The sequence below is a fragment of the Crocodylus porosus genome, unplaced genomic scaffold, assembly GCF_001723895.1.
Source record: "Crocodylus porosus isolate Cpor-Errol unplaced genomic scaffold, CroPor_comp1, whole genome shotgun sequence".
In the NCBI taxonomy this organism is placed as follows: Eukaryota; Metazoa; Chordata; order Crocodylia; family Crocodylidae; genus Crocodylus; species Crocodylus porosus.
This window is the reverse complement of record NW_017728922.1, coordinates 8783196-8796342: the sequence shown is the minus strand read 5'-3', so window position 1 is coordinate 8796342 and position 13147 is coordinate 8783196.

Here is a 13147-nt window from a genome sequence, read left to right as displayed (position 1 = left end):
TGGCTCATAAGGCATAAATTAGAGTATTCTCAGAGTTTACCCTAGCCTGCACTTTGGACCAGAAACAGGTGATTAGGGGAGGTGCAAACAGCTTGTTTGTTCTGCTAGAGATGATGGTAAGCCATTGAATTGAATTCATTTACTCTGAGTTTGTAACAATAGAGTGGAGAGAAGTCTGTTTCCGAGGTCTAAATCCAGGGGAATTGGCACTAACTCTAAGGAACCCTACCACACAGTGGAATTCAGTGCCCTGAATTACGTCCCCTAGTGCCTAGGCAATATACTGGTGAGAATTCGGTGCCTTAGTTAACTGGTAGACAATACTGAGAATAGAGGCAGGGCCTAAATCTCACCCAACAAAGGCAATTAGGCACCTACTTTCACTAAGATATTATCAGCCATTAATTCTCCCCTGGTGCTAGGTGTGTAAACTCAAGAGAGCATTTCACTTACTCCTCCCTATGCCCAATTTGCCTTGAGCAAGGAGGATTTGAAAGGAGATCCCTAATCATTGGGCTATTAAGTGGATACAGTTTGGTGATATGCAGGCAAGGGTTTTAAAAATCCTGGTGGTGCTTAAATTGTGCCCATATGCCCTTAAATAACTTTATGGATTCAGCCCTGCATGCTGAAGCTGAAGTCACAGAATAGATACAATTACCTGATTGCATGAATTTGTATCTGCTAGGGACACAATGGGTAGAGCTATGCACAATACACAGAGGTAAAAACACTTTACTCCTAGGCTAAAGACAGACATTCAAAAAGCCTGAGCCTGAATTGATTCAATCTTTGCAGATTAGTTTAACCTGCCTAAATTAAATCAGTTTGCAACTGCACATTCCCTCTGGACTGAGTAAATGCAGGCACACGCCTTCAGTGGCTCAGGCAAGAAACCACAGTGCTGACCTGGGGGTGGGGCATGGCCAGGCTCCTGCAGAATGCTTTGATTAGGGAGGGGTTTAAACACCTACACTGCTGCACAATCCCAGGCTTTTCCCCCTGCTCCCTGCTCAAGGGGCAGGAGTGTTGCCAAACCCCAGCTCTCGGCTAGCACTCTGAGGCAAAGGGCAGGGGTGTGTAGTGCATGCATCTGTTGATGATACTGAGCTTTTCAATCTCCCTCTCCCTGCTTCTTCATACTGTCTGCAAACTTGACAGGCAAGGGAACCAGCAGGGAGCTGATAACACAGTGTTTATCAGCCCATCAACAAAACAAAAGCCTCTCTCATTAGATCAAGATTTTTTCCAAGGAAGTAATGGAGAGACACTAACAGCTGACCTGTTGATTAGCTCCAAAAAGCCCTAAGTGGACACTGCTCTGCCTACCTCTCCCAGAGAATTTGGAAAAACACGCACGCGCGCGCGCACACACACACACAGATGCCTCTCGGCATTAGCTAGCATACCACATGCCTAGGATCCATGGGGCTGGGGTCCGTGCTGTGGGAAATGGGAGGGAGGGATCCCTGCTTGAGCAGTAAGTAGCAAGAGGGAGGGTTGGCACAGGGGGAAGCCAGGCAGACCCTGCTGTACCTGCAACCTCCACCAGAACTCTGGCTTGGAAGCAGAGGGGCAAGGCCAGCCCTGTTCTCTGGAGCAGAGCACACCCAGCACCTGCAAAGCATCCTGGAATTCTGGGGGACTCTGGTTTAAGTTAAACCAGGAAGGGGTCTGGGACAGACATTGTGTAAACCAGTTTGACCCAATCAGTTAAGTCTGTTACTACAGTCAACCAGTTTTATCTTAAACCATCTTCTGCCATTTTGAAACAGGTTTATATGCACTGAACTTCTGTTCTGTTACAGGTTTAAACCAGTTTCTGATCATTTAAACCAATTTATGTGTAGTGTCCGTCCCTAGCCTTACAGACTAGTTTCCTCATGAAGCCTTTAATCTACCAGAGTCTCGAGCTGATGAGTCAAGGCACTCTTAAGAGACTTTTCTTTCCCTGGTCCTGACACGGTATGTGACCTTGGATAAATCATTCTGGTTAGCATTCCTCACAAGGTGTAGGAAAGCTCTTGCTTATTCAGCTGGTACCATTACAGCAAGTTCTGTACTTCCCTGGTGCCCTTTAGACAAAGCATGCCTTCCTACATACTTTTGTGCCACACATGATAAACCTGGACATGAGCCAATAAAACTGCAGTGTGGTTGCTCCCTGTCACTCCCTTCTGGAGATAGATCTTAGGAGTATCACTGTGGGGCATAACCATATGATGTCCCTGCCTCATTTCAGGGTTTGGCATGTGATGCATGGCAGACGGGGACACAAGGTTCTCCTCAAGGTGATTTTGAAAGCTGAGGTTCTTGGTGGAAATCACAGGAAAAGGTTGAAATCCTTATAAGGACATGTCAGATTATTGATTTTAGTAACTGATGAAATGGGAGTGGGACAGCCCTGATCTTGTAATTTATTCCTGTGGATCTTGTGTAAACAGAGATACTCCATATCTTGTTTTAAAGCATAGATGTGTTCTGGAACTTTTGAAATGAATACAAGCCTGAACTAACAACAGGAGTGTTTCAGAAGACATCACTGTTTGAACTCTACTGCCAAGATTTCTTCCAAGCAGGGGCTTGATTTTTCTCCGTTAATGTATATTCCACATGTCAAAAGATGACTGATGTTAATGTTTCTATTATATGAAAATGTGCAGTCTTTTTTTTTTTTTCTCCATTCTGCTCATTGGTCATACTTTCCTAGTACCCCAAAGGTAGGAAGCAAGTCACCCTGCCAGGCTTTCTTGTTTTCCACTGTCTAGACAACTGGCAGATTTCTGTTTCTTTTGACCATTGTCGCTTTATAGGAGGCTCTACAGCAAAATTAAATTGCATCAGTCTGCAGTGTGTAAGTAGAACAATCTGCATAGTTCCCTGTGATAGGAAGAACAGAATTATTCACCCTTTAAAATGTATGTCCTTTGAACTGATTTGTTTGGCAGAGGAACTGAAGCACCCATATTCTGCTGTGTGCACTCAAGCTTCAGGACTGGTTAAAAGACCAGTGACTCAAGCTAATTTACTAGTTTGGAGTATTGCAGCAGGTTGGTGTAGGTGTTCAAATGAGTGAGCTCAGCAGTGGTGAATCAGGAGATAAGCAGTGCCTCATGTTCCATGGTCAAGATACATGCAAAGCAGTGTTAGCAGCTGCTAAATGCGTCTCATCTGTATTTCCAGGGCATTTTTTGTAAAAATTAAGCATAAGAAGCTGTTTGCAAGTCAAGTGAATGTCTAGCAATTTCTCATTTGATTCAATAGCCCTGGAGGACTACTAAACCTGTATCTGCTCAGCACAGTGATATAATTGGGCTGACAGAGATGAGACAAGGGCAGGGGAGGCAGGGAGAGGAAATGGTCTAATTAGGGATTTAATTTTTTTTTTTAATGTAATCAATAAGAAGATGGTTTTGCTTGATGGAAACATGGCTTTCTTGGGGGCTGTTAGATTGCACAGCCTGACACAAAATTTGTGTTCCTCAGGGGTAGAAGAAACCTGATGATGCATGGATTTATAGGAGAGAAAAAAGAGGTGTCAGAAACATACTAATGAACCGTAGAATTATGGTGGGCTGTCTGTCTCCCCTCGCTATGGTATGCCTGATTATTATTTATTTTGATACCATAGTCAATTAATTTTACTGTGCTTACAGCGTCGGATAGGATGCAGATTTAACGTACAGATAGAATTAATAACTGCTCGATAGATATTGGGTGGTGAAAGGGAAACCGGAAGTTTTATAGATGGACGGGGCAGCTGCAGTATTTGGCACCCAGGAAAACTTGGGATCTTGGGTCCCGCATCCAGGAGGCATTTGGACCTTTTGATGCTCTTTTCTTCCCTCTCTTAGTGATGGATACAAATTGCATTATGCTCTGGGGGGCAATGTTGATGGTTAAATTCCTGCCTTAGCCAACCTTGACAACAGCCACCTGCATCAATCCCAATCCTCCATATGGTCAGCAGTGAAGGAGTTAAATATCAGAATACAGTATTTAAAAAGTCCTCCTTAGCCTTCATAGACAAGACTAAAGATGAATGAAACCATTCATGCTTCCTGAAGCTATTGTTTCAGGCAGATGTCACTTTGTCAGTCTCTCTCTCTCTCCACATTTTCCAGCTTTTCTTTGTATCCAGGAGGGCTAGAGACTTGGGTGTCCTGAACCTGTAAATAAACACCTAATTAATGTGGCCTGTTTTTTTCAGAGAAGCACAGTGCCTGCAAATCACTGGGAGCTGCAGGTTGCTGGTGTGCAATGCTAAGTTTTTCTTCAAGTGTCTGTTCATATTAAACCTCTGGGTGACTATACACATGCTTTATGGGGATCTTTTCCCACTCTCCCCTGGGTGTCTATAATTGCATGCCTGAAGCCTGCTCATTTACATGTATTGTTTCTATCTCAGAGGCAGGTGTTTTCATAAGCTCAGTATCCCCTTTTACTGCATCTCTCCTCTTTTTCTCATTCTCCTTGGTGTCTGCATTTAGTATATGACTAGGGACCTACCTAACATACAGTGAAAGAGAGCAATTTTTGCGCCTTGGTCATGCCCCAAAGAGCCAATTTCATGGTCATTTCATTGCAGTCCCACACCTCGGTGCTGATTGGCAGAGAGGCCCCAGGTGGAGGGACAAGGGGGAGGCTGCCATCTCCACTGCTGGCCGCACTTTGTCCATCCCTGCCCCAGTACTGATTGGCAGAGAGACATGAGGGGGCAGCTGTCATCTTGGTTGCTGCCTATTGTGCTGCTCTGCCAACTGGTGCCTTCCCCTCCCAGGAAGGCTGCAAGGCCAGGCCACAGCAGCAGTGAGGACCACTGGCCCCCAGTGTGGAGCCAGCTTTTTATTTTTATTAAGTGGGTTTTTATGGTTGATTTCCTGGGAAATCACAGTCAATGCTATTTTTGCAGTGATCACTGAGATCGCAGTTTAAGTATGTCCCTATATATGGCCGAACTCTTCCCTCTCCCCCACCCCAGTGGCAGTATTCAGGACCTGCTGTTTGTCTCCATTAGCACATACCCAGGTGGCCCTGTTCATTTCTTTATCTGCATCTCTTTTTTTTTTAACAATATCTCTCTTCTCTGTGGGTGGCCACATTATGTAGTTGATGTCTTAGCAAGACAGAGCTGTTGTAACTAAATTACCCCATCAAAGAATAGTATTGTTACCCCTTTTGATCTGAGCTGTTAGCCAGTATTCATTGTCTGGTGGGTTGTTCCTGTCAGGAAAAGAAATTGATGATGAAGTAAGGCGTTTCTTCAATGTAATCTCATTTATTTACAAAAAATGAACAAACTTCTGTTTCCCTGAACATAGTAGAAATCAAACAGCAGGAAATAGTTTCTTTGTTCACAGTCCCATGGCCTCTTTTACTAGCAGCCTACCCTAAAGCTCTTTCCCTTTAGTTTATGCTCAGGATCATACCACAGGTGTACCGGACACACTGGATGTCTGGCACATCTGTCTGCCAGAGGCGGGCTTAGGGGTGGGCAATGTGAATGACTGCTCCGTTTGTTATGGTCAGGGAGGTGCCGCACACACACACACCACACACACATGTGAGAAGCCCCCACTCACAGCAGCATCCTGCCCCCCCCCCCCCGCCTCTGCTTGCAGCACCTACATTGACTGGGGGGGCACTAAAGTACAAGTTTTCCCAGGGCACCATTTTCCCTAAGGCTGGCTCTGGTTTCTGCTCACGTGACATCTCTTCTGCTCCTCACCGTGACTTGCAGAAAAATCAAAACAGTCTCCTCACCCCATATTAGTGCTTATATCACCAGGAAATTCCTAGGTCTCATGGCACAGCTACCACCCATTTCAGGACATCTAGGCCTTTCATGGTGGTTTTCTGATATTTTAAGTATCACTGACAAAAGGGATATTTAATTATTTTTCCCCTCCTGCATGGAAGGTCATTATCACACCAAAAAGCTTCAATACATCAGTGGGATTTCTCACCTTCCAACTTATGTTGGAAGGTGAGAAATCCCACTGATGTACTGCAGCTCATAGTTTTTTTCTCATAGTTTAGTTCTGTAAGATCTGATCCCTTCTCCCCCTGCCTTGAATATTTTGATCAATGGCAAAGTCTTTATGAACAGTGCTGTAGTACAGAAGGCTCCCCTGATCAATGTGTTTGGAGGTATTTGGAGCACACACAAATGATTACTTAAATTGCATGTTGGTAAATCAACAAGTGGGTGAATAGGGTTAATCTATGCCCCCAAGTAGAAAGTCTGGGGATTGGAGAAGGAAGTGCTACCCATAAAAGAATGCAAGCATGTGCACTATAAAACAGGCTCTTGTCCTCTACCTTTCATTCTCAGTTGTTTTCCCTGCTACTTCCCCACCTCCAATTTGGCGTGTCCCATTCATAATCCCATAGATCCACTGGTATGAAACATGTACCACTATTTAAGGGATTCTGAATCAACCCCGGTCAGTTAAAAGTTATCAAAGCTAGTTCAGAGACCATTAGCTAAGCCTTTTCTTGTCTGGCTAGTTACCAAACAGAGCTGAGACCAGCAGAGTTTCCAAAGAGTCTGTGTTAGCCCACGTTCGGCATGGCCTTCACACACAAAGGTAAATGGGGAGGAGAGCTCATCTTTGTACACCAGAGTAGGCCCACAGACCCTCCACTGGTGGAGCACAGTAACAGAATCAGACTTCTTGAGGACATGATAAAAATGGTAAATGAATGAAAATGTGGGTCATGGAAACGTCAAAAGAACATTGCAATAAACTATAATAACTGCCGGAACATGGGAGATTTAAAACATTTGATGAAACCTCCTTCCTGTGATAATGATTATCAGCAGAACAAGAAATAGCTTGCCATTAATGGATTCATGTGAGGAAAATGAGAGGATGGACTGAAAATGGTTGTGTGCTTTTTGGGGCCCTTTATTTAGAACTACAGGATCTCTTAGCATCTGGGTTAAAAGAGAGGGCCAAAGCTTTCTGCAGTGCCTCACGATGGTGACAGTTCAAAGGTTTATGTAGATCTGATTCAAGGATAATGCACTGAAGGTCTGTGTCCTTAAGAGGACGTGATCTTTGCATTGAGCTTTGTATAATCCAGATGTCACCCATTGTATTTTAGCTACTGTGGGCAGATGTAAACTGTTACATTCCTGGGGAGAGTTGGATGGTATTCCTGGAAGAGGGCTGGGAGGGAACAGGAAGAACTATTGTAATCTGCTAAAAACTAGATCTGGAGTAACTCCCGAAACAGTATTTCAGAGTGGGGTACAGCAGGCACTTGCAGATACTCTAGTGAATCTAGGCAAATCTTTCAATCCATTTATCAGAAAGCATGCCATTCTTATTTCATAGCTGATGAGACACTGCTGATAACTTCTGAGTGAAGAAATGTGATTCATATCTGCAACATTTTTAATTGAAACCGTTAACAAGGCAAAACTCAGCAAAGACCCTAAGAATCTGGTGTTATTTCAGACTGGCTTTCTTTTTCCTTTTGCATTATTTACCCTTTGACCAAAATGTAATTAATTGCCATTAATGGATGTGAAAGTCACTAAACTGGCACATGTCTAATTTTGCTGTTTACAGATTCTGTGCAAGACAATGGTGGGAAAACACATGGCTGAGATTATGGCCCTTGCTTCACTCCCATTTGGGCTGCTCTGCTGCCACATCAAGTGCTCAGCTTTATCTCTTGTGGCTCAGGGGATGGGGGTGAGCACATAATTGCATAATTTACAAAATGGGGAAAAGAGAGAGAAAAGGGGGAAAATGTTAAATGATCTCATCCTCCCGAGCTTTAATGGAAATGAATCATGGCTGTTAGAGAGCTTGAGAAGGCAATTACAGGGAAATAATCTGAGTTGTTTAGCGAAGCGGTGATGTGGGCTATGCTGAACATGATGGATGCTGGCTGTTATTTCCAGTTAATAATAGTAATGTGCTTTTTAAAAAAAGGTTGCATGGCACATGTTTATTCTTTTGTGCATCTGCTTATTCTGGCTGACAGTCTTGCCAGCACTGTAAGGGTTGACCATCGTTCCACTGACTGGTGTAGCTGCACAAATGTCAGCTCCTTGCATAGGAAGACAGACTCCGTAAAACATGATTTGCAATGGTGCATCTTGGTCCTGTTTCAAGCAGACTTCAGCTCCCTCACTTCAAATTGTGGCTTATAGTAATGACCTTTCTTCTACAGCTTCCTGTCACTGTTGGCTGCCACTTACGGGCAAAATCCTCAATACAGGTTATTGAAATAGAATGCTTAGATGTCTGGAAGTTGTTCTTAAGTCTTAGAATCACTCTGCACTCCTTGATTTCAGTTTAAGAGGGTGTACTAATCTGCTGCAAGAAAAATCTGTGTTAACATGTGAGTCTGTAGATCTGCAAGTTGTTGAAAGAAGAGGCAGGTTCAGATTCCCATAACTAAAGAGGCACTTCATTCTCATAGCTCAGTTCTACAAAAACAGAGTGGTCCCAAATCTTGTTTACACTAGCAGAAAAAGAAGCTCTAATATACTGCTAGAAGGGGATATAGTGGTCTTCACACAGATGGAAGTCAGGCCTACTGACCTTATATGTGCATCTTCTAAATTTATAAAAACAAAAAAATCCTCCAGTTTCCTATTTTTACTGTTTGTCTTCCTTTCCCTCTTGTGATTTTATTGGGCTTAATCAAACTAATGATTCCAAATAATATTTATTTATGATTTGGCCTGTTTATTCTGATTTGGTTTCATCAGAAGCCAATTAAGACTTTCTGGAGATATGTTTAGTTACGTGGAAGTGCTTATAAATGTTTTGTTTCAATTATCTGGTACACCTAATTTGTGCTATATGACTGGTCACCTAGATCATATGATAATCTAGCAGCTTCATTAATGAGTGTGTGAGTACAATTGAACAGGCACTGATTTAATAAAGTACTTAAGCACAAGCTTAATTTTTTCTGCTTTGGTCCCATCACTCTGTTAGCCCCAAACATATGTTTAAATTGAGTACAGTATATAAATACTTCACTAAATTAGGGCTATCATGAATAGTGAACAAATAACTTAGCTTAATGAATGTTTGGACCTATGATCACTTGTTTTAAAATCTATAAAATGTTCAGTTTTGCAAACAGTTTTGTGAATATCCAGCTGTGCTCCTAATACTTGTGAATTGCAAATAACATGAACCAGTGAATCATAGCAAACTGAACTTGGTGCTTTTACTTCCAAATCAATTATTTCTTTCTACTTGCACAGCCATAATGTAAACAACAATAATACTGCTGTCATGGAACAGTGCAAAGATCTTGCATTATCTCTGATCCAGCAAGCTGAAGGAATTATGGTCATAGCATACAAGAAAGCCTCATCTTCCAAAACCCCTACCCTTATTTTTCAGTGCAAACCTGTTAGAAAAAGCTCAGAGAAGAGCAGCTAGAGTAAACATTTTAAAACATTTAAATGAATGAACTGAATGAAACTCCCAAACTACTGAACTTTGCCTGTTATCAACAGTATGTAACAAGTCACTCTGATGCAGGTTGACAAGGAAACACTCTTTTCCCACACGGGTAACTTAAAAGCTTCTGCATGGCACTGATTATTGTATAAATTAATACTCTCTAGCTAATCAATAGTATTTACCTGACAGTCCATGCAGATGAAAAAACAATCAAAAGAAGAGGCCATGGGAGGCATTTCCACAGGACTGAAAGGAGACAAATAATAAGTATTTTAATTGTCCAAAGGTTTCATCAGGAATGAACAGTTTATATTTTCTTCATCCTCCTGCAGGTCTTGGGCCAGGTTCATTATTTCCGAGAAATGGAAAGCAGATCTGCAAAGCACCTAGCTACTTTTTAAATTAAAAATATATTAAGTGAATTTAGCGCTAAGAGGTTGAAGAGTAATAGCCCTTGAGACTCTGTTTCTTTAATTATCCACATACTAGGAAAGAGAAAGCTTCCATACTCTGCCCTATCTGTGTGCCCAAATCCTGACCTACAGGGAATCATTTTCAGTGATGAAGAGCTTGTTCGGTTCATTTTTCTAGGGCTTAATGTTCATGTATGCACATAAATAACTACATATGTGCCTAGCCAGTGTGTGACCTAGTGTGCATTCTTACATATCAAAGGGAAAGGGTAATGGATCAAAATTCATGTGTACACAATATTTTTGGCACTTTCTTGGCTGGGAAATTGCCATTTAGGCATGCACAAAGTAACAGAATTCCACCTTCAGCATCTGCTGCCCATATACGAATTTAAGTGGTCAGGCAGAGGTTAAAGGTTCGAAACTAAATACAGGGATGTTGTGTAAATTGCCATGAGTCTTATAGCATTCCACAGATTCACCTATATGGAGATTGTTTGCAATGGCTGAAGAGATAAAATAGGCAGGAGAAGTAGAGCTAGGAGAGAATTGTTGGTATTTTTTTAAAGAAACAGACCTGGTTCTAATTCAGTGTATATTTTCAATGGAAAAACATGGGGGACAAATTGTGAAACAGAATTACACAAAGTAGTTGGGAAACTTGAGAGGTACTCTAGTTTGCCTAGCCTAGCTCTGCCCAAGGCTAGGTCAACTGCTCCTAGAAAAATGGTTTAAAGACTCCCCGGGATAGAGATTCCCAAGGTAAACTGTTCCAATCTCTCTTTACAGTTAAACCTTAAGAAAAACTTTCTAACCTAAATCTTCCCTGTTGCAACTTCATCTTTGCAGAGACCCTTTTTCATGCTTGAAAACTGTGATCTTCACATCTCAAAATGAATCAAACCTCGTTTTGTTTTGTCCCCCCCAACAAATCAGTCATTATAGGTTACATTTTTGAAACCTATAATGATTTCTTTGATCTTTGAATTAAATCTCTTGTTCCGAAAATTCCAAGTTCTACTATATTTTCAAAATGAAACTTTTTTTTGCTTTGAAATGACTCTTAAATCAAAAAAGAAGGTTGACTTACCTGTAAAAAAAAAAAAAAAAAACCAATCTAAAAATGGTTAAATAGCCCTCAAACTGAATGGAATAAAAAATTAAACTAAAAATGTTTTTCTCTTAGCTGTGAAAAAAATATTTTCAGGTATTGTTTGCTTGTTTTTGTTTTCACTGAAAAAAATTCTACTCAACTCAAGGTGAATATTACTTTACCTGATATTTGACCCTTCCTTTCAATGCTCTTGTTAGGCCAGCAGATTCATAGATTGTAGAGTTGGAAGGGACCCCAAAGTATCACCGTGTCCAACCTGCCTCAGGCAAGAAAAGGACCACAGTCAGATGACCCCAGCCAGGTACCTCTCTAGCCTCCTCTTGAAGACCTCCAAGTTAGGTAATAGTACCACCTCTCTTGGCAGCCCGTTCCAGATTCTGGCTACCCTTACTGTGAAAAATGTCTTTCTAATGTCTGTCCTGAATCTACTCTCCACTAGTTTGTACCCATTATTCCTAGTTACTCCTAGAGATGCCCTGGTAAACAGTGCATCTCCATCTCTCTGTTGTCCTCCCTTGATAAGCTACTCTCTGGTTGCCACCCACCTGAATGTGTAAGCATCCACTCCACGGCTTGCTAGCTTTCTCATTAGAATAGGATGCAAAACTGTATCAAAGGCCTTCTTAAAGTCCAGGTAGATGACATCTGCCTCAGCTCCAGAGTCAAGATAGTGTACTACCTGGTCATAAAAGGCTATAAGGTTTGTCAGGCAGGATCTACCTGTGATGAACCCTGTGCTGGTTTCCTTTCAGCATCATTTCCCCTGCTGAGCCTTCACAAATGTGCTCTTTAATGATTTTTTCCAGTGTTTTCCCAAGGATAGAGGTAAGTCTGACTGGCCTAAAGTTACCTGGCTTATTTCTTCTCCCCTTCTTAAAAATGGGCACCATGTTGGCCCTTTTCCAGTCCTCAGGGACCTGGCCAGAGCACTATGAGAGCTCAAACGGCTGTGCCAGCATCTCAGCTATGACAGTGGCCAATTCCTTCAGCACCCATGGATGGAGGTCATCTGGGCCTGTTGACTTGTACTCAACCAGCCCCTCTAAATGCTCCTTAACTAGGTCAGCACTAACCATTGGTCTAGTGCCTCCCAGGCACCTATCTATATTCAAATTGGGGGAATTGTCTTGGCCAGTACTTAGGAATATCGAAGCGAATAACTAATTGAAGAGCTCTGCCTTTTTCTCTGTGTTGGCCACCAACTGTCCTGATTTGTCCTGCAGGGGCCCTATGTTCAAAAACTCCATTACTGGGCCTGTTCTTGTAAGATGGTATGTAATTCAATGAGAAGTACTTGGTAATTTAATTTGGGTGTGGAAATCTTTGTGTTAATACTTTTGTTTCTCTGGATCCTGAGTGTGAGAGTTTCAAGAGCTCATCTGGCCTCACTCCAGTAGGAGCTGTTTTAACCTATGAGGTGAGAAGTCGTCATCCAGTATCATGGGCCCCCTGCTAGGGCTGTCTCCAGAGAAAAATGGAACAAGGCAATTGAGAACAGTGTCCAGAAGAACAGGAGAAAAAGAAAGCTGAACTATGTGTAGGGTAGAAAGGAACAAAGAATGTGGTGGGAGAAAAGTCCAGGATGCAGTGAGGAATGAGCACATGTAGAAAGGGATAGCAAGAGATGGCATGTTGGTGTGGAAAGTGATATTGGAATGATGTACTTGTTTCTGAAGGGAAAAAAAACTAGCTCTGCAGTACTTCCTGAAAATTATTTCTCACTCTCTTCAAGTAACTGCTCTAGACATAGCAGGAGTGATGACTAGGTGGGAGACCAGGAGCATGTAAAACAATTTGTTTAAAATGCATTTCATGTTGTTGCCTTGAGAATCCAAGTTAAAAATTTGTTGGATGAGTCTGGTTCTAAGGGGATTGAAACTGGTGATAAATGTCTATAGGAATTGAGGTTAGATGCAGTTTTTAATTATACCAATTTAGATTCCATCCAGATTCCTTTTGAACTTGCTTGCTTATCATAGAATCAATGAGTTGGAAGGGACCTAGACAGATCATCTAGTCCGACCCCTGCCATGGGCAGGAAGGAACACTGGGGGTGGCAGGGGTCATAAGACCCCAGCCAGGTGCCTGTCCAGTCTCCTCTTGAAGATCTCCAGGGAAGGTGAGAGCACCACCTCTCTGGGAAGCCTGTTCCAGGCTCTGGCCACCCTTACCAT